At 40.5% G+C, this 25,444-nt stretch overlaps 2 protein-coding genes across 3 annotated transcripts in view; one reads left to right on the top strand and one right to left on the bottom strand.

Moving 5' to 3' along the window:
• The window catches only part of RSPH14 (radial spoke head 14 homolog), a 115,147-nt gene that overhangs the window by 6,211 nt on the left and 83,492 nt on the right, over positions 1-25,444 (bottom strand). The gene's annotated exons all lie outside the window — the stretch shown is intronic.
• The window catches only part of GNAZ (G protein subunit alpha z), an 83,127-nt gene continuing 72,403 nt past the window's right edge, over positions 14,721-25,444 (top strand). The window contains exon 1 of the mRNA XM_064465966.1: positions 14,721-15,125. The gene's annotated coding sequence lies outside the window, so the exon portion shown is untranslated. The remainder of the gene's footprint in view (positions 15,126-25,444) is intronic.

The following is a 25,444-nucleotide window of genomic DNA, read 5'->3' as shown; positions in this document are numbered from 1 at the left end:
GTAAAAAGAAGTTATCTTGGAAGCTGTGGCTCTGTGTATCACTAGATGGGGGGTGTTTTGACATTTTCATAGTAAAAAATGCCCTCAACCCTATATTTTTGTCCCCTGGAGGAACAAAAAGAAGAAAATTCTCAAGGATCAGCTTCAGCCCATTCATACTGTCCCCACAGAAGGATGTGATAAAGGAAACCTGCACGACTGGTCTGGCAAAGGTCCCTGGGAGGTCCCTGAGAAGGAGGCAAGGCTTGCACAGCTGACTCCGTCACTCAGCATTGACTCCCTTGACAAGGACTACAGGTATTTGCATAGTAGGTTATAGCTAGGGAAGGGTTATGGATGGGTTAGACATCACTAAGGAAATGGCTGGGAATCCTCCATCCCTTATGGAGTCCCAGGCAGGAGGGAACCCACTAGCAAACTGCATCCATGGGAGTAGCTTAATGCAGTCTCAGATGACTATAAATCATATCCAGAATTGGTTTAGACACGCTTCCCAATAGTCTTTTGAAACAGCCAATGAAAGACAAGATTTTTCAAAGTCAACTTTTAAAACTCCTCCCAAAGGTTTTCATGAAAAGAAACTATATGGCCCGTGTGCATGAAATGGGGATACCCAGGCTGCTCACACAGTCACCACATACACTTCTAAATTCTGGGTTGCAGTGAAAACCACAGACTGGTGGGGTTGGAAGGGCCCTCTGGAGCTCACCCTGTCCCACCCCTGCGTGAGCAGGCACACCCAGAGCAGGGGCACAGGGCCGCGACCAGGCGGGGGGTGAATGTCTCCAGGGAAGGGACCCCACAGCCTCCCTGGGCAGCCTGTGCCCCTGCTCTGGCACCCGCACAGGGAAGGGGTTTGGCCTCATGTTCAGGGGGAGCTTCCCGTGTTCCAGCTTGTGCCCGTGGCCCCTTGGCCTGGCGTTGGGCACCACTGAAAAGAGTCCAGCCACATCATCCTGACGCCCACCCTTTAGATATTGATAAGCACTGATGAGACCCCCCTCAGCCTTCTCTTCTCCAGGCTGGACAAGCCCAGGTCTCTCAGCCTTTCCTCACCAGGGAGATGCTCCAGCCCCTGATCCCCTTGGCAGCTCTGCGCTGGCCTTGCTCCAGCAGCTCCCTGCCCTTCCTGAACTGGGGGGGCCCAGAACTGGATGCTGCACCCCAGCTGTGGCCTCACTGGGGCAGAGCAGAGGGGGAGGAGAACCTCCCTCGCCCTGCTGGCCACGCTCCTTTCCATGCACCCCAGGGCACCGCTGGCCCCCTTGGCCCCAAGGGCCCGGTGCTGGCTCAGGGTCACCTCGCTGCCCCCCAGCACCCCCAGGGCCTCTCAGCAGAGCCGCTCTCCAGCAGGTCCCCCCCAGCCTGTGCTGGTGCGGGGGGCTGTTCCTCCCCAGGGGCAGGGCCTTGCACTGGCTCTGGTTGAATTCCCTGAGGCTCCCCCGGGCCCAGCTCTCCAGCCCGTCCAGCCCTCGCTGGGTGCCAGCACGGCCTCTGGTGCATCAGCCGCCCCTCCCAGCTTGGGATCGCCAGCGAACGTGCTGACGATCTGTCCCTTCGTCCAGGTCACTGATGACTATGTTGAACAGGACAGGACCCAGCACAGAGCCCTGGTGTAACTGCTAGTTACAGGCCTCCAACAAGACTCTGCTGCTGATCGTGACCCTATTTTATCAGTACAAAATAAAAATTTAGGAGGTACACTCTCAGAGGAAGATTAATGAAATGGAGGTCATAGGCTGACATTCCCTGTAGCAAGCATCTATTTATTGTACAGTTGCTGTACCAGATGATCTGTGATACTTTTGAACCAGAACCACATCTGGACTACTTGACCTTAAAGTAATTTCATTCCTTATAGATAAGATAACACACCAAATGTAAATGTAAATAAGAGTAACAAGAAACTGAATTCTAAACTTCATGCTACTCCAGGGTCTTTGTAGCTTTAATTCACATTGATACCAGTCTTCCTTGGGATAGTGTCACACCATAAGCATTTCATCACATCATTTCATAACCAAACACTTGTTCTTGCACAGAGTAGTCAGCATTCTGGCTTGAGCCCAGAGAAGCCTTTACTTTCTTTAATTTAACTTTCCATCTTTCTGTAGCAACTATTGCTATAGTGTTCTCATGCTGGTCAATGTACAGTCCTCCTTTCCCAGCCAGGTTTCCATTACTGTTTTTCGCACTTGATTTCAAATATTTAATCGCCATTTTTTAACCCATCATCTTCATTTCCATTTTTAGTTTCTTGCAATTCCCTCTTCTTCAGGACTTCCTTGCTAACTTATTTCAGTTCTCTTGATCACTTTATCATCATGTTGCCAGCAAGCACTATTAGCATTCAGGTTTCACTTTTTTGTGTCTGTGTCTTTCACTTACCTTCTAACATATTCATCCAATGCATTCAACTAGACAGGACTGCTATCATTGGCCAGTGAGTTTATTCCTTCAAGTTAATGTTTATTGACTTTCTTCGACTAGGTCATTCCTCATGCATTGCATTTGCACCTCATGTCTTCTTTTGATGCTAGCCTTTACTATTGCACTGCAGCCCTGAATGCAAAATATACAACAAAGCCACTTTCTGTCTTTCTGTTTCAATAAGCTGGCAAGATAAGGTACAGAGTGTCACCGAGGATAGCTTTTATTTTGTGGAGCCATTAAGTAGTATTTATTCTGCGGTCAGAAATCCCCATGTAAGTAGTGGGTGCTTATTTTGTATGAATACTCAGGCTGTTTTCCTTTTTAAAAAATATGTTTATTTCACCAGGTCAGGCAGGTCAGGTGTCTGTACCAAGAGCTTTCTTATGTACTGTTTTTGTCAAGCTCTCCTATCTGAAATGCTATCATGCTACTAGAGGGAGCCTCCCAGATATAAATATAGAAACAAAGATGAATTGTTTGACCTTGTCAAAAGTCTCAGTGTGGTGAAGAGGGTGGAGAGGAAAGGCCATCTACAACAACAAAAAGAGACTACCTAACACTGAGACTGAGATTTCCAGGTGGAAATTCGTCATGGTTTTCCCAAGGGAGCCAAAGGGTGAAAGGTCGAGGGAGGTAAAAGGGAAAAGGGAGGAGACAAAACCAGTAGAGAGCTGTTTGAGAGTTACTTGTAAATTAGAGCAGTCTCAGATCCTTGCATCTTACTGAGCAAGCAATAGGAGGGGAAGGTAAGCTTGTGTTTCTTGTAGCCCTACGCTGAAAAATGCCGTGGCATCCTCAGGATCTTGACTTTTCATTAAAATACTGCCCTTTTAAATGTGATTTATCTGTTGCAGAGTGTTCTAGATACCCTGGGCATAGTGAAGTAGTAGGGAAAAATGTTTTCAAAATGCAAATAGTTGCATTTGAAGCTGCATAGTTAATATCATTATTGATCTGTTTTTCTGAGAACTTGTAATCTTCCCTTGGGCTGCTTTTTATCTGAGCACTCACCTCTTCCTTCTCATAACCCTTTGGCCACTCTCATCCTTCCTTTCCTGACTTTTTTTTCAAATAGGCCCAAAGAGGAGTTGCCATTTATTCTGTTCTCTCAGTATGGCTGCAGGGCATGTAAACAAATTAAGTTTTGTAGAAGACAAAGGAGTCATTTATAGTACATAACAGTGTCGTTTTGTTTTGGTTTCCAATTACATAAATCAGTTAAATCACATTACAAATCCTTTTCCTTACAAATGTCCATTTTCAACTCAAAGCCATATAAATGTTTGTTTTAGTACAAAGCATGAGCCTCGTGCATAGGCACAAAGTGAAGTACAGCATAGGATAACATAGTAAAATAATTTGTAAACACAGATTCTATATAATATTAATGTTTTGTTAACATGTCAGATGTCTCTTTGTGATATTCACACAACTAATCCAAACGCTTAGTAAGAACATTTCTACTCAGGAAGAGGCACACAAGGAAAAGAAAAGCAGAGCCAGGCACAATCAGGAGTAAAAATGCTGCCTAGCATCACGGTGCGCTGTCAGCACATCCAGTACACAGCGGCTGTGAAATCCCAGGGTGGGAGCTCGCTAACTGTGAGTAGCCAAATGACCCCAACAACATTTCTAGACCTAGAAGCTCTCTTGCTAGCACTGCAATAGTTTTGCACCATTTTAGAGGTAAAAAATTGTTTATTAAACCAGTGAGAGCTAGCACATATCATATACATTTTAAAATGCAGTGCTTCTGTAGTGTTTTCTTTCTGAGTGACAAGATAACCGCAGAAGATCCTTCCCGGCACACCTTCCTTAATAACTCCTTGCTCACTGCTGTTTAAATTGGGAAAAAAATAATTCTTTAGTCTCCCTGGCAAGATTTCTGAGTCACCAGTCACAAGAGCATAGTTTGAGAACTCTGTCGTAGCTAATCTAACATTAAGTTTTAGTATTTTGAGTCTCAGTGCTTCAAGCATTAAGGCTGTGTCAGGGAGTAGATTAAATGTAATACTACCATAAAAGTGGGCTGAAATTTCTTTTTGCTAAGTTTGGAGCAGGAGGTAGGCCACACTAAATGAAACAGAACTCACCTGCCTGTACCTCATCAGCTTTATCAAGTCAACTGAGGAGGAAAATTCTGTTGACATCTTTGAAAGTCAGAATATTTTCCTCTTCTTTGAAACAATAATTCTCTGTCTTTCCATGATAATTTAACAGGAATAATCAGCAGTGTCCCAAAGGATGCCTATGCCTGGAGAGGGAGAGCATCTCTTATCTTAGACTGAGTGGTAGAAAGTCCCTGTTTAAATGAACTGAAGAGGTACTAGGATATTAAGAAAACTGAAGAAAACACTGCAGATATTGGTATTTCTAGTCAGAAATAGTAAACAATTATATTTCAAATCACTTCAAATCTGTGCATTGGCTAAATGCATTTATCTTATGACAGCCTTAGGGATTTATCAGGTATAAAATCATGGCACTGGTCGTGACTGTCATACAAAAATGTCATATAAAAATGCAATAGCTGTAAATTTTATAAAAACATTATGGGAACTGCTTTGGAAGCCACTGAGAATTTTTCCAATACTAAGGATTTCAGGATGTTATCTGAATGAAAGACAAAATAGAAATTAAGGCTATGAAAATATTAAAAACTCAGCAGTGCATAATGTGTAGAAGGACATAATGTGGCTGCCTCTGGGGATCCCTTAAATATCCAAAATGTTTCCAGCATTAACAAGGAACAGAAAAGACTGCTCTGGTAAATAAGAGGTTCCTAATCCTCAGTAAATAATGAAAGAGAATCCTGCATATCTTCGTTTTGTTTTTAGAAACTTTGATTTAGCATGTGTGAAATCCTAATATCAAAGCACTGCTGAAAATAATTAACAGGGAAAATACAACTAATATATCTGCATTAGCGTCTCTATTATAATTTAGAAATCCAAGAAACAGAGTAACTTAAAAAAAAAGTAATTTTGGTAGTAAATAAGACTGCCTGTGACCTTCTGCTTGAAAGCAATGGGTTTAACTATCTAAATCATTTGTGGTCTATGAAAAGAGGAATAGTATCTGAAGAACTTAAAAATTCTGGTCTACAGAATGCCTGTTATCACAGCATCTCTAGAAACCCTGGGGATGAATTAAACAGGAGTAGACTTGTGTTTCACATAGAGATAGTTTCCAGCCTGAAAAATAAATCTCGGGTTCTGTTTTTGTACAAGAATTATCTACAGGGTAAGATCAATAATTGACCAAGACAATTACCCTACTTCTGGCAGATGTCAGTGTCAGATCCTTTAGTGTAAATCACCAAAAACACTGTGGTGGAAATAATGAAATATGCTCTCTGTTGTAGTGCATAATCCATGAACTGCGGACTGTTGGTCATCTAATTGGCATCGGAAGGTAGTCTCCAAAATGAAAGCGACTTTTCCTCTTTTAATAAAACTGTATTCCTACAGTATCATATAGAAGAAAGCAAACAATTGACATGAAGGTGAAATAGAAGTAACAAAGTAACGCTGGCTTATAAATTTTTTACCTAGCTCTAATTGCGATAGACTGCTTGCGTGTTGAAGTACAAGCAGTCTTCTGCAGTGTTTTCAGTTTACCCTTCAGAAACCTAACTGCTTGCACCTCCCATATAATTAATCTTCTTTCAGTTTTCTAAATTTGTAACTTAACATATAGACGTATGGATACACTCATGATCATCCTATACACGTAAGCGTATGAATGCATGTGCATGCGTCTAACATGCATTCAGCTGCTCTTGCGTGCCTATTGAGCACACAAATTGGGACATTTATTGGCTTTTATTTCTTTGACAGAGAACTCTTCCTTTATTCAGAGAAAGTTGGTTGGTTTTTTATTATTATTATTTTTTGAATTGTAAAAATTAAAGACTGAAAGTAACCCAGACGGGTGTTTTTTCTTGTTCTTTTGGATGAAGAAGGAAATGTCATCCTGAAATTTATTAATTTTCTCTACAGGGCAGTCTTTGCCAAAATGCATGAAGGAAGGAAAACAATTTGACACACGTACTACTTGCGCCAAAGTCCTCAGTTCAGTTACTGTAGCGAAAATTAAAGCCTTGAGATAACTGCTCCCAAAAAGCTGAGCCTCAGGCACTGAGTTGCTACCCCCCTTCAGACTTTCCAGGTCAAAATTTGTCCTTCTGCTGGTCAGTAATGGAAACATGTAGCTGTAAGATGAGACTAAAAGGGACCAGTGCAGCCCTTAACCATAGCGACTCTGCTGACGTTCTGTTTCCACAGGCACCTGTTGCGAGATACAGCATTCCCAGAAACCAGTGAATTTAGTGTGCATAACACAGCGAGCGTGCTCAGAAGAGAACCTTGACTGGCACATTCACAAACACTAACTTAAATATTGGCTTTTATACTTTATACCAAGCATGTACATCAAGAGTGTAGAAAGCGTTAACAATTACTATAGCGAGTTTCAGTTGCAGAGAAATTGATACTGTAAGATGAACACGACATTATCAGTTTGACAAACGTTCATACGATTATTACCTACATTGCAGTGAATTTGAGAGATTCCTATGGACACAGAAGGCTTGCTCTGCCACAGAAGCTTGTTGTGAAGATGCGTGACAGCTCGTTTCCTACACAGATTATTGTCTAGCTGGACGGGGCAAACGGGTGGGAAGGAAAGAGGCAAAAAGTTGTGTAAAGGAATGCTTCAGCTCAGTTGAACAGTTGAGAAATCATTAAGAGCCGGCCTGCCACCACATTCCCCAGGTGCTGTTCTGAGCTGGTGGCCACAGCTCCCTAGCAAGAGCACCATGCACAGAAGGGAAAGCTGCAGGCTGGTCACCCTCCTGCCTGCACCAGACCCACGGCCTCTCCCCTCATTTTACGGGCGAGACCAACAGGGAGGTGGGCTTGGCTGGAGGCTCGGCGGGACCGGGGGAGCTTCCTCTGCAGGAAGCTGGATGAGAGCAGACAGCTTTCTCAGAGCTATGGATAAGTCTCGGTATTAATCATATTACTATTGTGTCTAAAAATGCCAGACCGTTTGGAGAGATGTCCTTCAGGGGACTGTGGCAATGTTTTACACTAATAAAACCAGGTTTAAGTCCAACCGCCTTACAAGCTCTTATTGTGAGACAACTGCAAGTTTTCAGTTTTCAGAACTTCTGCTGAGAGAATAGATTTTTTAAAAAATCTTTTTGTCTTTTGGGGCAGAAGGCCAAAAAATTAAAGCAACGCAAACGAAGTTCAAGAACTAGTTTTGTTAAATATCCTCGATTTCTGTATCTGGAAGCTGTATCTCTGCAATTGGAATTCTGCAGTACAAAATGGCATTACACAGCAAAATGACCACCATAATATTTTGGTTTTCTTTAACATTCACCTTTTGTAAGGAGTAAATTAACCTCATGTGTGCTCAGATATGAAAGAGCAGTCATTTTTTTCCAGGTTTTTCCTTAGGAGAAATATATAATTAAGATGGTAAAAATATTCTCTGAACTTTTACAGTATAACTGAATCACAACCAATCAGAAATAGAGCTATATGAAAGAGAAAGTTTCCTATATAGATTTGATTATACTACTGTCGAAGGATAAATAAAAATGAGAGGCTTAAAGGAACAAAATATCTAGAATTAATTATGTGTCAGATACTGAGGAATATAATCTTGCATAAACTTGCTTGGAATATATGAATCATTGCACAGACTGAAAATTGAACAGACTGAAAGACTGCAAATAGTGGTAGAAGACAACAGGAGGAGGTTATAGGGAACATTAATTCAGTCTCGTCATATAAGAACTTCTCTTTTACATTTTCTTCATTGTTAGAAGGGTGGGAGATTTTTTTTTTTCTACTTTAAAAAATGACCTGATAGAAATTGTAAAGAAGAAGAAACTGTAGAAATTGTAGTCTTGACAAATCCACTGCTTCTATCTGCTGATCTAGCATGCTGGCAAAGCTGTAGTAAGTCAATTTTATCCTACAGTTCACTCTGCTTACACTGGTGCCAAGATGAGCGCAATTGAATGGTTAGAATGGATAAAACCTCTAGGAAAAGAAGAACACAGTACTGTAGCGGTGAAATCTTTTTCTGCTTCAGATGGTCTAGCTTGGCAATTTTGTTTGAAATGAGTAGAAGAAACACATCCTGATTAGAGCCACAGGCCCAGATGGCTGCACGACGTGAGTGGAGCTGCATGGAAAGGCAGGCAGATTCTCCACCTTCCACTCAGACCCGCTACTTTGCAGATTCCATGTTTTCCATGGGAAGCCATGTTCTTAAGGAAAACTACCTATACTACTCAGTTAAAATTGCATTCTGTTCTGAATGCAGTTCTGCCATAGTGCTTTCCAGTATGCTTTGTCTATATTTTATTTCCAGCAATGAAAAATTCCTATATCTTAATTGAATACATGACTGCCAACGTGTGGGCTGCTTTGAGGATGATTTGGTTTTTGATGTGCCTCCCCAGTAAATGTTGCTCTTGCGTTGAGAGCCCTATTCATCCAGTGAGCTGTAAATCACAGCCGTCGGCTGAAAGGAGTCTATCACAAATAGGCACAAGGCTTAACAGCATACCTATTTTCTGATTAGAGATGCATTACTGAATGAGGCTCTCTAGGTGAATGAATGAAGGTGTTCTTGCAAAAAGACCTTTTTTACCATTTATTTGGAAAACAACTAGTGCAGTAGGACCCAAGCCACAACAACAGTGAAATGAACCTCTCACTTAACCTGGACTAAAATATTAGGTCTGGCTTCTGTAAACATGCCATATTAAGTACTGGTATTTCAACAGTGCTACTGATGTGCTTATCTTTAAGAACATTATATCCATATCCAGAGTATACAAAACACTGCTAAACAGAAACAGAAGCATATCTGTAACATTTATAACAGATACCAGAAACTAGTTCATCAGCTGATAGAAATTACTGCCATTTTAATATGCTTTAAAAAATAACATTATTATAAGAAAGTGTGAAAACCCCACTAATTGAAAGATTTGGTAAAGTGTTTATCAGTTTAACCAGTTTATTTGTTAGATAAAGTTAGCATAATGTGCTTTGCCAATTTAATGGATTCCATCACCCGGTTAGTAAGACGGTGATTCAGACGGCAAAATGTAGATTTCTAAAGTCATTTTAGTATCTGAGGTATCGCTTGGGACTGTCAGGTGTGACTTAAGGCCTACAGGACACTTGGACATGTCTATGGTGCAGCTGGAGGCCAGACAGGATACCCGTGTAAGGCGAAAATGGTCTTAGAGACTTAAGTCTGTAGGCTGAATTGCTTCCTAAGTCACTTCCATTTGTTACTGGAATTGATCTTGTGCATGCCATTGACAGAGCAAAAACTTTTAAAGAGGAGTGGTAAGTCACAACACCCAGCAGTCACATTTATGAAGTTTTCTATTAGTTTATCACTAATGTGTTCGTAGACCAAACAGTCTTTTGTACAATTTTTCACCCCTCTGTCTAAAAACGCTTCACAAAAGAGGTAGTGATCAGTTACAACGAGCTAAAGCTATCACTTCGTGTATCTACGTTGTACCTCATAAACGATCGCCGGTTGATAGATGCGTGTATGTAATATCTTTACTGTTCATGTAGATACAAAAGTAGTCACAGGCCCAACGTGGAATAGGTGTACAATTATCTAAACTAATTGCTTAGACTGGACTGCAGTGGTCCAAATTTTTACAGAACCGCTCTGGCATCTAAACTGCCCATAGTAAAGCTACCTAAATGTCCCCAGCTCTTCTTCTGTAGTTTCCCAGAATTACCTTTCTGCCCTCAAACAAAATTTTCAGTCTTTTTTTTTTAAACTACCAACTTCTTATTCCTGTTAATCAGACACAACAAGGTAATAAAAGGGACAAATAATAGTGCCCGCTGAAATTGTAGCTGTATCTCACAGTTCCTAAGGGAAGTAGAATTATCATGTGTAAAGGATACAGAAATGTGAAATCTGATTATAACATTTTTTCTGAGTACCTATTAAAAAAATATATAATTCTTTTGAGGCCCGAATTTGATACTTCTTCATCTGGCAAGAACATCAATGACAAAACCAAAACTATTTGAAAGCAATAGATTTCTTCTTTTTGTTTGTTTGTTATTGCAAAAATTAAACAAAACCTAAAGGGTTTGCCTGTATTGTTTTGTTTGCCGGTATCTTCAGGCAGGAGAGACCTACTTTCAACTCATCACTTCAATGAATGTTTAATCATTCTTATGAAGTGGAATACCTTCAAACAGGAAGACTGCAGGAGGGAACAGGGTATCCCAAGAGTAACCGATAGCCTGTTGCTCAGACCACTTTACTAGGAGGTCTGAAGCTGGTACTTTTTTTCCTAAAAGCTTTGGTTTCAAAAAATTCCTGGCCCTGTTTAATTGTATCTCCTTGGGTGTAATTCCCAAAGAATTTATCTATTTTGATCTCAAGTCACTTTGTCAGTTGTTCACACTTCACAGATCTTTTGTTGTATGCTTTACTAAATGATCCCCACTTTCTTTTTGGGTTAAAGTTTGAGGGGGATTTGTTTTGTTTTGTTTTCCCCATTCCTTTGCCCTTAATAGCGAAAAACGAGGAAAGGCTATTTTAATTCTCCTTTGTTTTTTAAACATCATAATGCAGCCTTGAAGGACAGGTCCTTTACAAAGAAATACATTCCTTTACCTTATTTAATGGTATCTCTATGTGTAGCTTTCTTCCCATGGAGGCTCTGAAGGAGTTGGGGCCCAAGTATCCATCACAAAGCTCAGGATAAGCGAGGACTACTGTGTAAAGGTAACTGCACAGGAAAGCCCGCGTATCTCCCAGGGCTCCAGGTGAGCCTCCGAGCAGCTGTCCACCAGCTGCTGGATTTAACCCTTGTTTTTCGAAGCTTGGCTTCAGTGACAACTGCTGACTCAGCAGCTGAGCCAATGACTGTGAGCTGGAAATACAGTAGGTACCTAATGAAACGGTGAAGGAAGGAAGGTATGTAAGGCACTTAACATTTTAGGTTTGTTTTTTTTTGTTTTGTTTTTTTTTTTTACAATTTTTGTCTGTTGAAAAACTAGAGGAGTCCTTCTCTTTAGGTGATTGTGTTATTAGCTGTAACTTGTTATCTGGGTTCACGTTCTCAAATGTCTCTCATGATTTGACCTTACAGGAATAGTAAACAGTTGATATTAAGTGAAACCCTCATTTACTCAAAGGATGTGAGAAGAAGATAAAAGGGTAAAATCCTGGTAGAAAGTGAATTTTCATCCTAAATGATAACACCAAATGAGGTCAGGCTGATACAACCTGCTGGAAGGCGCATTCAGGAATTTTTTATCCCCACCACCTCACAGTTCACTGGTACAAAGCAACAATATGCCAGATAGTTATAAATATCAGATCCCAGTCATCTGTACTCGATGCTATTTTAAACACTTCCACGTGAGAAAAATGGTTAAAAATAAAAATACAGCCTTTTTATTCTTCTCTAAATGTTCTGTTCAGTTCTCCATGCTCAAAGAGAATCACAGACCCATCTATAAATATCTAACCCAGATCTACAATTGCTTGTTAAAAAGAGGGTGTTTGGTAGAAAATTGAATGAAATACAAAATGCCTTTTATTATATTTTTATTACAGACCAGATGTGGCCTCTCAATTTACCCTCTATCATTTGGAGATGTACATTCACCAAGAACATTGCATGTGTGCATATAAATATTTTGATGTTGTCGTGGTATAATAAAGGGTAATTGATTAGAAAAATCCCATTGGGATTTTCCACTTAAGAGCACATTACTGTTTTAGCACTATTGTCTTCAAACTAAACATGTATGAATGCCTCTATTTTGATTTTTCCCAGACAGAAAGCAACAGTAAACAGGCAAGGATTTGGCTTTTGGTCAATGAATAGCACTGGCAAGTTGAGTGAAACTTGTGCAGTTAAGGTTTCCAGTATGCTGCATATTAGATGTTACACCTCAACAGTCAAATGTTATGCTCTGGCATGGGAAAAAATGGTCACCTGCCTGACATGGAAGAGGGAGTGGGAATCCAGTCAGATCATCATGGTACAGTTTACTATTTCCAGGCAAAAAAAGTAACGCAAACTGTTCACTCTCAGTATATATTTGTGTGGTTTTGAACTATCCGTATACCAAGAACAACATTTAGAGTACTGAGCTAAAGAACTGGTTTTATATGCCATTTGACTTTGGCATTTAATCACTTGGCTATGCTAGTTTGAGACATATATGCCTCTTCAAATTCCCGTGGGAGCTTGGCTACGTGTAGCGTAATCAATGCATGCCGAAAGGCCCTAATTGAGCATTTCTGGATGCAGAGCAAAGTGGGACTGAAGAAAACTTAGACATATGTGCCGAGCTGTTTTTCAGATGAGTTGGGTTTTAACTCTGCCATTAATCAACAGCAATCTCCCAGGCTGTGGTGTTGAAATAACACCTCAACTTCTCAGAGAAAGACCTGTTCCGTTACTCATGTACCGCATGCTCGTAATTCCTTCACTGACAAATCCGATCTCCAGTTAGGTGCCTCCCTCAAACGGCAAGAAAGCAAGCGTTTTGTTATATCAATTGAAAAAAACCTAAAAGTGATGAAACGTGTAGAGAGCTTGTGAACGATGATCTTCCTACCCAGGATGATGCTGGTTGATGCTGTTGTTTCTGCCAAAGTTGGATAATGTGTGGAAGATGCTTTTTCTCACATATAAGGCACTATACTGAAGATACATGTAATGTGACAGTTTCTATAGTAACTACTTGTTCTTTATGGAATAGCAGATTAAACCTGTACACCTTGTATTGTTCTTTTATCCTATTATCTAGACTACTCAGTTACCACAGATACAATTTTTTATTCTATTCCCTTGCTGACATAACTATATCGGGGATTTATGCAACTGCAAGTAAAGAATACATTTGAAAAATGAAACACTATTAGAATTTTAAAGTTGACCACTGTCTGATGATATAAATTCACCAAAAGATATATGTGCCTATATATTGAAAGCTAAAATGTCAAAATAAAACCGTAAAGATTATCTTTTCTATTAAACCAGGGTAAATTTATTACTTGAATGTTATAAATTTGCTGCGAGAACAATGCAAGTTTTGTATATGACATTTCTCTTTAAATGCTAGGAGTTTACCAGAACAACTTTGCCAGTTTAGCTGTACTGGCAACCTCCTCTAGTGTGAACAAGACCCAAGATTCACTACTTAGAGGAAAATTTCCCTCACATGGTATACTGATTAATGGCTGTTCTTTCTGTGCCAGAAAAATAATGTGGCTACACTGCATTCTACATGAAAATATTTCATTATTATAACTCATCGATGCTACAGCTCTGCTGGTAATATCAGTACTGGAAGTTATATTATTTACAGGAATCAGATGCTTCCTGCACTGTATTATGTTGTGGGAAAAATGCCTGCATTCCGTCTGTGTCTGAAAACCTCTACTGCTATCTCCTGCAGAAGCGTATCAATAACAAATTGTGTTTAAAAAAAATTATCAGTGTCGGGGGAAACACAGCTATTTGGTCAGGGCTGCAGATTCACCAATACAACCAGTGTTGTGGTATGGGCAAAAGGAGAAAGGCCCTGGAAAAATGTAAAATAGGGTACAGCCATTAATACGATAAAATGATAGTCATCATTGCTTAAAAAAGGCTGTAATAAATTACACATACACAACCGCAACAGGCAGGCAAAGAGAAAAGGAGAGAGGGGAAAGCAGAAGAAAATATATACACAGTGCCAAGAGCAACTGGGTGATGGAAAAAGAGGAATGCAAAGAGCAGATAAATTCCATGTAACTAAATAAACTGTGTTTCCTCCCTTTACCCTTGGCTGCATCATTCTAGCACGTATGCGACCGGTTGCCTCTACTTCATCAGCCCCCTAAGACACGCGCTGCGGGATTAATCATGGGAACGATAATCCTGCGGGAGCGGCGAGCCGCACCGCTGCAGAAAGCATGGGACCGCCACAGAAACCCGGGAGGCAAACGCGTCTGTGCGGGCGGGCAGAGGCGGCACCGCGCGGGAAGGGGACACGCGTGTGCCCGCACGTTATGCAATGCGGGCGGGGCACGCGCGAAGCCCCTCGCCAGCCTTCAGCCCCTCCTGCGCCGCGGAGCCTCCGCCGGGCGGCGCGGGGGTCCTGCGGGGCCGGGGGTCCCGGGGCCGCTCCGCCCGCCGCGGCCCCGGGAGGCGCCCCCGCTCCCGCCCGCCCGGCGGCCGCCGCCGCCCCGCCCGCGGTACCCCCCGCCGTTGGCGTGGAAACGGGCTGGCAGCCTCCGCCTCCTCCTCCAGAGCCAGCCCCGCGCTCCCCCTGCCCCGGCTTCCCGGCGAGACCGCCGAGCGCCTCCCCGGCTCCCGCGGGGGCCAGCGGGCGAGCGTTTGCCACCGCCGCCTTAAAAAAAAAAAAAGAGAAAAAAAAAAAAGAGCCTGTTTTTAAAAAATTGTATTTCCTAGGGAGACAATGAGAGAGGGCAGCGTCTCCCCCCGGCTCGGGCTGCGGGGCTAGCGCCTGCAGTCGCGGTGGGGCCGCGGGCTGCGAATCGGCGGTGCTGGCGTGGGAAGGGCCGAAGGCGCGAGAAGCGGCAGCCGTGCGAGCGCTGGCGCTGAGGAGTGAGGAGGGGGAGGCTGCCCGCCCGCTGCTGCGGAGGTGAGTGAGATATTCTGCGGTTCCTTCTCCCTTAAAGCAGTTTAGCGATGAACGTTTCCCTCTCCGTATGTTTCCGAAATAAAAAGGACTTCTAAAGCAAGAAGAAAAAGCTGTCGTTTTGAAACGATAAGCTATGCTTTTGCTGGATGAAAGAAAAGATGAATGTCTCTGTGAGGTAGGAATATTTTGCTGTGTGTCGAGAAAAAATGCTAAGGGGAGGCAGGCTGCTGATATAGTGAAATGACCTTCTCAAGGGATACTGGCCTTCTCGCAGCTGCTGCTTCAGCTTGATCCCTTTTTCACAAAATTAAGTCATCTCCCTTAGCTCACCTGGATTGTAACCCATTAATAGCTGATACCCGAGCCTTACTAAGAGCCGTTGCATTCTCTTAATGATCCAGAGAGAGAATCCATTCGATTCCACCCGTTGGGAGAAGAACCTTCACGCTATGTAGCACCTCCTCCCAGGGAAATGCAGACTGGCTAACGCTCCATCAGAAAAGGCTCCTAGCTGCTGAATTTCTGTAATAAACCCTCCCTGTAACAGCCACATCTGCTCATTCTGGGGATGCGTGGCTCTGCGGAGCTCGGATGCTCTGCCTCTTCGGGTGTGCTTGTGCATGTGAAGGAATGGGGAGGTTTTATATTAATCTGCACCTGTGGACGGCTCCCAGCTGCAGTTGTGAACCACAAGTTTTTTGGTATCTTTGCATTTGCATGTCGGGTGAGTGATTCATACACAAAAAACCTAAACCCTCCAGTGTTACCTGACAGAGCTACAAATACATGTCAGTGTAATTTCAGCTAATAGGACTGATCTGATCCTGTTTTGGCTGTTTCGCTGTAGAAGCTGTTTAACGTGTGTTCTTGCGGTATTTATTCTGGAGGCTACTGACCCATCTCGACAAGATTTGCCTGTGCAAGAATTGAGAAAAATTCACTAGTTTTCCATTCAGCATTTCTTTATATCCACGTAGTGATGCTGGTACAATCACAATTTGATTTTTATTTTGGCTCTGTATTCTGTGCCATTGTGGGTCACACCCTTTGGGTGGCTGTACGAATTTCATCTACAAAGGTTACAACAGCAGCTCAGGTAGAAAAACACGGTTCTGTGAACATCTACTTGTGGACCACGAAGGAGTAAAAACAAGTGTGCATTTTGTACTTCCTTAAGGGAAATTGTTTCTGACTTCGTGGATATAGACATTTGAAGTCTGAGCTCATGGCTTAGGTGCTGTTACAGGCAGAAAGAGTGGCTTTTCTTCAAAAAGGCAGATATCTGCTAGCTGAAGAGACACAGCTCTGCAGAACAGAGTTTTTTGCCATTAACTTGGCTGTCAAATCATTTGGTTGGAAGCTGTCATGCAAAAAGCAGATCCCTGCCCTTGGACAGAGGACATGATTACAGGATAGGCCTGCATCTGTAAAGGAACGAAGTTCCTGTCTTCAAGAAGCCAGTGATGGGAGCAATCAAAAGAAAACATCTTAGTTATATGGCATATTTAGGAGACGATCTCATGGTATCACCGATTACCAAAGCATTGACCTGTATTTTCAAAGAAGAATCCTACTTCTGTGTGCATGTGCATGCTTATAAGGAAAGAAAAGCAGATTAATTCTGTGTAAGGCCCTGGAGATTTCATTCTGACAACAGACCTTACAGAGATGAATAAACTCCGCGTGCTACATAAAGAATGCTACACCTCCGTCCGAGGATTATGTGCTTGTGGCTCCATTGACCACTGGTGAACCGAGCTGAGTGACTCCTCTGGAGGTACTACCTTGAATTTAGTAAGCCTTCAATACAGCTCACTGTTCCAGCTACAGGCCTTGGCATTGAATTTAACTATAATCATCTAAAAATAACCAGCCAGGTAGTTCTGAAGGACTGAAGTGAAGGTGTTCTGGTCGTTTCAGTTCAGATTACACATTGATGGAATAAGGTACATTAAATTTTAAGAAACCTAGACAGAACCAGAAAACAGAAATTTGTGCCCCCTTCTTAAGGAATCCACCTGCAGAGTGGTGGAGAAGGGGGTAAGCGGAGGGATAAGGCTAACATAAAATTCAGTAGATAATAAAAGCTTAAGTCCTTAAATGGTGAAGTTAGCTCTTCCTCTCCAGCATGAGCAGACAAGGATTTTGACAGCATTTTTGACATTGTCTTGGTTGGTACTCAGTGATGAGGCAATAAAAGGGCACGATGTCTTTTTCTCTCTCCCCCCCCCCCCCCATTAACTAAAGAAAAAATACTTTCAATTCCTTTGGGTTAAATCGCAGTAATTCCACTTATTTCAGAAATTCTCCAGATTTATGTAACAAACAATGAGAGTTGAATCTGACTATTTCTGGTCAAAGTTTTGGTTAAAGCTTTCAGAGGAGTCCGTGGAAGTTTTGTCACTAATTTCAGTGGGAGAGAACCCAAGCTCAGTACAAGCACGCACAGTTCCGCTGACGAGGTTCTTCCATGCCCTCTAGGAACAACAACGCTGAACAGTTTCATAGCTGATTTCAGTGAGGTCACAGTCTCAACGACAAATTCAGTAACTCTCTGCTTGCATCACAAACTCTACTTTGTAAATTAGCAGTGATTTTAATATTCTTTTTACTGAGAAAATTGTAGCGTAATTCCCACAAATGCTCTTAAGGCCGACGTTACCCACCTTCAGCAGTAACAGGTTACCACGCCAGCAATTAACTGTTTTATTTTAGCTAACAGAACTAAACCAAACCCCTTCAAAATCAAAATATTGGCAAACTTAGATACAATTGTATTATTTATACTTGGTGAGAAAAATGGTGCTATTTTTATTAAAAAACAAGGCTGTTTTGTTCTTTGTGATCCCCAGAGTATACAGAATAAATCCACATCCATTAGCAGTTACAACAGATTCCCTTCAGTCTACTTGAGAGGACAATTTGAGTTATACTTTGTATGTTATATTAAAAGTTCACATTTCTACTAAACTTCCCAGAATCTGAGTGGTGATTAAGAAGTCCAGATTTCAACTACCATATTGACAAAAGAATAATCACAAAAGGGAGAAACGAGACTGATCCAAAACAACTAAAACTGATTCTCTTCTCAAAGTCCCCCAGCAATTTAAATAATGTGGAATCCACAACATGATAGAAGGGCTAAATTCAGCTTTTATTTATTCAATTATTAACTCTGGAGTTGATACATATGAGCAATTTAAGTTATTTTAGCTTTATGCTCGTGTAATCAAGGACGCAGTTTAACCCTTGACATGAAAGCTACAGAGAAAGCTCTCTTCTCTCTCAACTGTTGCTTTCCACTAACACTGAAGGGCACTGGAAAAGTAGGATGGAAGGAACAGATTATTGATGTGGGCCATCATTTCTATGTTACCTAGACTTCAAACATCTGTTACTATTAAATACATTTAGAACCACAGCTAACAAAACCCGTGGCAAAATTTCAGAAGGCAGCAGCTTTCCATGTGTTTTTTTTACTTCTGTAGCTCAGAGTATTATCTGTGGCTCAGCAGAGACTTGGCTGTCCCCAGAACCCATTTTATAGTTTGGTATTGGACATTACAGAACACACTTTTACTCAACAAAACCTGTTTTCCTCTGTTTTCTCTTTAAGCCGGTTGTAGCAGAGGGCTGTTTCTCCTCTGGATTGCTAAATCATCACCTCAAAAAGACAAGTGTGGTAACATTTCCAGACAATTCTACGGTACAGAAATCACCTGTGAAATTACCAGTGATCATGTTGGCCAACAGAAAAACATAAAGAGGCAAATTTGAAAAACTGAATCTGAATTCTAGGTATTCATTTTGCCCACATCCGTGAACGATAATGTCTGGAAAGAGGATAATTTCTTAGGAATTACAACTTGTTAATCTGATATTTTTACAGTAGATTTATTGAATAGTAATTTCCTGGACTTGGCAGTTGGGAGGAATTATCCTCAACACTTTTAGATACCTAGGACATGTACATGTACATATGGAGCAGTTGTTAAGGCTTCCCTTATAGCTGATGGGGAGAAAAAGAGATTCCTACAGTGCAATTAATCAGACCAGGTTTTGACCACTATCTTGGTGTGAGATGACCTGACCCCTGGAAATCCCCATTCCTCTCCGGTGCCTACAAAGGAAGCACTGAGTGACTAGCTCAGAGGTAGCCACCTGCATGCATATGCTAAATCTGGACCGACAAATCCCACTCTTGGTGTCTGTATTGTAATGTTTAACCAGTCTTAACTAATTAAGTATGAAAATATTTTCATGGTTCACCATGAATATTTGTAAATAATAATACAGTTGCTTCACCCTACTTACCAACCCTGTTTTCTTTGATATTAACTGGGCTAGCACACTGGTTTCATCCTCTAACTGTGTCTTAACAATGCTGCTGTATTGTGGAGGGAAGACTTCACTAACACAGTGCAAGTAATCCAAATCTTTTATCCAGTTTTTCCTAGTACTCCAGGCAGTATTCTAGAACACATTCCCGGTGTGCTTCTCCCCTTCTTTTGTGTGCCTGCTTTCTGTATTTTCAAACCTTGTTGAGACAATGTGGAATAACTACCTTCATCTTCACAAAGCACATCAACGCAAATACAGTTAGACAGCATATCACGTGTTGATGCACAAATACAGTTGACACAGTTGTGTTGTGGAAGGAAAAAACACATTTCCACTGAACTGTATTCAATTCAGATGAAAGTGTCGTGGCACAGTAACAAAACCAGAGCTGGATGTTTAGCTCTGCGGGGGGTTTGCTGTTTAGATGGGATACGCACCTGATACTTAAGTATCATCTAAGGGAAGATCTTCTGAAAATAATACAATTTGAGTTATTAGGTTGATTTTTTTAAATAAAAACTTTTGTCTCTGGATATTTACCAGCCCAAGTCTTATAATCCAAATATTTGGAACGTATGAACAAAATATGGTTTCATTTGGATATATAATATCCATTTATACATATATGTGAATTAGAGTGGGGTTTTTTTCAGTTTGGATGTCTTATGAGGAAAGAAAGTCCAGGATATTAGCTGTTGACCTTCCCTAGTGTTTACACTATGAGAGAGGATGCAAATAGCACACAAAAATTTTTTTCTATATCATTTAAAGCAATAAAATCCATCAGTAAATGAATGCATATGATGCCAACCAATTCAATTCTAAATTAAAATATACCAGAAAAACACTGTTGCACTGGAGCATCTGACTGCCACCGAGTTGAGAGTGTCCCACAAAATACCTTTGTTGCAACTGGGTCTTGGCAGGAAGATTTTTCTCTTGAGATGCCTTTCTGTGCCTGGCCTTTTAAATTTGGCAGAGTCAGGGTGCTATAATAGAAGCCATTTTGTAATGGGTTTGATTTGTATATATTCTTAAAATTGCTAAGAACCTATTGAGCTTTCATTTTGTATTGCTCAGTAATGGTAGAAACTCACCTTAATCAGTCATTTCAGAGACATGTTTTTAACCTCTTTTTCAATCCATTTATGTCCATGAACAGATAAACTAACCTTAATTTGAAATTCGGTGACATTTATGTTGGTATTTAAAATTCAAAGGCTAGCCTACTTCAAATTTGAACAATTGTTCTATGATCATATTGTTTCTGTTCCCTGAGTAGATGTGTATGTGTCCTCTGATTATGTTCCCTGCTGTGAGTATTCCCAGAAGTGAATCTGAACTTTGCCTCATGGCTGTGATTACATAGGTGTGTCAGGATTGCTTTTTGCAAGCATGCTTACAAAAAGAAATAGGGTACTGAAGACTTATGTAATTTTTTTAAGTTACAGGAACAAGTTCTTGGCTACTAATTTCAACCATGTATTAATTCAAGGGATTAGCAATTGTTTGAAATGTGGCAAGATTTTAGGCTGACATGCACATCAGTGCGTCTTATTGTATCAGTACAATATTATTTGATTTCGCAGGTCAAGTAAATATATTGTGCTCTAAGCAAATGAAAGTATCACGTATCAACATCAACAAGAGGTAGGAATCTGTGGCTTTTAACACTGCAAAGTACAGTTCTCCATTTTCCCCAAGGGGACTGATCGTACACTGCAGTCCTGAACAGTGCAATTCTGTGTAACAGAAGTCAAAACACTGATAAAGTAATAACCTACCACACAGAGAACTGAATTATTGGTTCCGTTGTAGTACCGTTCTCTGCCAGCACAAGCGAGTTATAAACTAAAATGAAATGTTTACAGAGGATATTACCCTGGTCTGTGATGAGAGAAGCCTCTCGCCTTGTTGTGTTGTTGGCTTAGCAACTCTACCCTTTTCCCACTTCTGCCATCAAGGAAACCAAGAACAGTCACTGATACTGTGGCCTCTTGGGATCATACCTGGAAACTGTTCTAACTCATGCTGAGATTTAGGCAGCTCCAGCCTGGCTCTACAACGAAGGCTGGATCATGAAAAGCCATTTCTCCCTATTCAGATCATAAACTTCAGTTCCCCATCTCAGATCAATCCTAGGACTGTCTGAGTTTCTTTGTATTTTTGACTAATTAATGTTGCTCTTCTAGCTGTGTCTTCTGATACTAGAAAGCAATGAGCTCCAAGTAGAAAACACTGCAATATCCTAATTTGGAAATCATTTAGGCCCAGTAATTTTGGTAAGAATTGATCTGCAAGAAATGGGGGATGCCTGTTATGGCAAAAGTATGCTTTAAAGGGAAAGTTGGGTGCACAGTCACATGGAATGCTGGGAGTACCTTTAAGTACTGTGGATTTAATTAACAAATGATGGGAGAAATTCACAGCGAGCAGGACAATCACCTTCCTTCTTACCTCTCTGAGTAGTTCTTCTAGTAATATTACCTTACTTCAAGAGAATTTCAGCCAAGTGAAATTCAGGTGAGTACAAAGACAGTAGGTACTTTCTCACAGTCTACATTGTTTCTATACTTTTCCACGAGTCTTTCATAAGAATCAAATGGAAGTTTATAGTGCTCCGCAAAAAAGGACCTATAAGATAGACAAGCAATTAACAATTTCCCAGTATCACCTACAGGACTACCTTTGCAATCCAGGAAAAAATCCTGCTCAAAAAAAAAAATTTCTCTATTTAGATATTTAAAAAGTAATTTTAGTTGGCATTATCAGAGCAGTGGTAAACTGAAAAAGTCAAGAGTTTCTTGTTCCTTTCCGTTAGTGGGAAAGCACTGGTCATTGTCCATGAAAACCAACATACTTCCCATTCCATACTCAGCCTGTAAGTCTGAACTAAAGTTTTTTTAGTGGGCTAGAGATGCCTCCCTACATTATTCTGAATAGGATTACCCAAAGGAGCTGACTGGAGACATGTGATAAGTTTGGTTGTCAGAACGAAGAAAGGCTAAATTTGATTAAAATCCTGAAAGAATGTAGGGATTCCTGCTAATAGTATGACTTCTTATTCCTCACTGAAAATAACTTGGTTGTGAAAGAATTGAGACACCTCTTGCTGTAACATTGTTATTGAATAACATTGTCTTTTGATCACAACTAATAAAAATAGCATTAAAAATATATATAGGCAGCAAAATATTATAGAATAACACTAGGCAAATATCTTAATTATTTCCAAAAGTATTTTTTAAAATAAAATTTGAACTTGCTTTGTCTATGTTTGCATTTGGTTTCTTCGTGTCAGAGTAAATTATATATGGAATGTGCACAGTCCTCAGAAATTAACCTGGTTTCACCTACTTTATGGTGAAATATGAAAATATTAGCAGAGAGAATTTTGAATGTATTATTGTCTTGACAAAATACAGTATTTAGGTATCGTAGTACAGTATCTTATTCTTGGTGTTGCATTTCTCCAAATACAGGTAGTCTGTGGTTAATCAAAGCTAATATGACTATAACTTTGGTGGATACTTTATGTTTTCATGATTAATCTGTCAAGAATTTTTCATAGAACTCATAGAAAAATGAGTTTTTCAATCATTTTGTATATGCAAGAATATATAAACCAGTCAATTCAAGAAAATAATGAAGTGCTTGTAAATATTTTTTAAAGGAGGCCAGATGGAATGGTGTCAATCTGTGCAGCACTGTTCGTATTCAGCTATGAGATATGATGTGCAGATGGAATTTTTCTTAGACATGTTGTTTATTATCTGTCTTTACCTAGGTTGTGAAGAAGATCTATATTTGATGAAGTAACATTAACAGCATATCAGTCTCGTTGTTTACTTGGTGTCTGCACCTGTTTTGTCAGAATCATCAATTATAGATTCCATATTTTGTAAGATGTAATTTAAAAGGATTTTTTTGAGCGATGTGGATATGAAATCCATATTAAATACTATTTTTCACTACAAATAATTTCTCCAGCTTGTATTAGGATTGGTCAGAGGCAAGTGGAGATCAACAGAGTATAAACACTAGAAAGTGAAGGTTAAAAGATTTCAGAAAATAATGCAGCTGTGCAAAATTTCTAGGATTTGGCTCTTCCTTTTAAGTTTTACAAAAGCCTTTAGAAATTTGACCCTTCTAGATGAGCTCCCTCCTGCAACCAACACAAAAGATGGGAAAGGACACCCATTTACACTACTTAATGGCAGACATGAGAATCTTAAATGCAAGCCAAAATCATACCTCATTCTTAAGAACTGGAAAAAAAATGTCTCAGAAAATCAGGGAGGCACAATCAGGATTACAATGACAACCTACTGTCTTGTCCTGCTATTTCCCTGCCATTCCTGTGCCTCTAAAAGAGCAAAACTACTTAAAACTTTTTTACTGGATGTTTTCCTAATGCATGGAGTCTTCAGTGGGCAAAGAGATGACATAAATTGTTTGCATTATTCCTCCTGAAGTATTTGGTGCAAAATAGACTTTGGGAGGAGGAGCCTGCTAGTGGGGGGATGTCAGTGGCGTTGCATCTTACTGGGATTTTATGTGCCTTGCTTTCTGGAATGTTTATAAGTTTTTGAGCTGATATTAGATAATGAGTTCCTCTCTTGCTACTGAAATGCATCCTGTGGGGAATTTGTCAGCCTTGCAACAGCAAAGATGCAAAAGCTGTTTAAAAGTCACAGATGGCAATAGGAGGCAGTACCCTCGTCATCTTTTCTTAGTTACAATACTGACTCCAGTACCTCAATTTAAAAATCTTGAGGTATGCTCTAAATTAACCAAAATGGAACAAAACCTATGCTTTTAAGCACATCCTGGAAGGCTACAAGTAGTTATCAGGCAAGAAATGGTATGTTACTTAACCAGTGGTACCTGAGAAAAAATCACTGAAAATGCAGAATCCCCACCTCGCCCCTGCTAGCTGAGTAATTGGAGCGGTCTCAGAGATGTCCTCATACTCCTTTAACAAAGTTTTCAAGACAAATTATAGTTCTGCTCTGCATTGTGGATACTGGCCCCCACTTGGTAAATCTGCTTTGTGAGTTTAGGGTGAATTTGGCAGCTGCAATCCATAGGGCTGCAATAGCCTTTGCACTCTTTTGACCTAATATGCCTTGCTACGAAATTTGTGTATGGCCTTTCCACTGAGCTATGGATACACTCTGAGTAACCTCCAGCGTATATATTATTTCTTATCGCAGATCTGTGCCTGTTTCTCGTAATTGTTTTTACAATAGTATTAACAGCAGATTTTTAGTGAGCAAAAAGGAAATAAAATGATAAGCCGTCAGCTTTTTTCCTGCGTCTCTCATATGTGTGAAATGCAGAATGCCAACTGGAGTATGGAGGAATCCATGGCTTCTTATCAGTGGTAAAATTTCAACTTTGCGTGCCATCTTAATAGTAGGATACATAAGTCATTTTTTCTGGTAATACTAGGAATGAGAAATGAATAACTAAGGATCCATTGCTGAATAATGAATAAACGAAAGGCTCGATTAGCACCTTTCAGCTTTAATATAATTTTAGTGCCACAGCTATTTGAGTCAAGAAGACATGTCACTGTGAGTAAAAAGAACAAAGGAGCAAACCATTTGAAATGCTGCGGTTAAACCTGTACTGTGTGGTTATAGTCATACATTTGTCTGGTTTGTGATACTCTCACTTAAGCTGTTAGGACTACCTCATGCAGAAAAACCTGCAAAATTTGTTTTTATTACTATTAACAATAGCAGTAGATCATGTATGTAGTATCATGAATCAACCTATCAGTTCTCAATATGTGATTCAAGAGCCTACTTCAAACAAAATGAATGAAACAATAAGGGTCACAAACCAGTGAGTTAATTAATGAGGTACATTAAAGAAGAGGAGACAATTCTAGTTGAGGTGTGATACAAAAGGGAAACTTTTCTGACCTCAGCATAGGAGAACTGGTACAATAGGAGAGACAGAATATTTGC

The sequence above is a fragment of the Phalacrocorax carbo genome, chromosome 15 (genome assembly GCF_963921805.1).
Source record: "Phalacrocorax carbo chromosome 15, bPhaCar2.1, whole genome shotgun sequence".
In the NCBI taxonomy this organism is placed as follows: Eukaryota; Metazoa; Chordata; class Aves; order Suliformes; family Phalacrocoracidae; genus Phalacrocorax; species Phalacrocorax carbo.
This window is presented reverse-complemented; position numbering and strand designations above follow the sequence as displayed.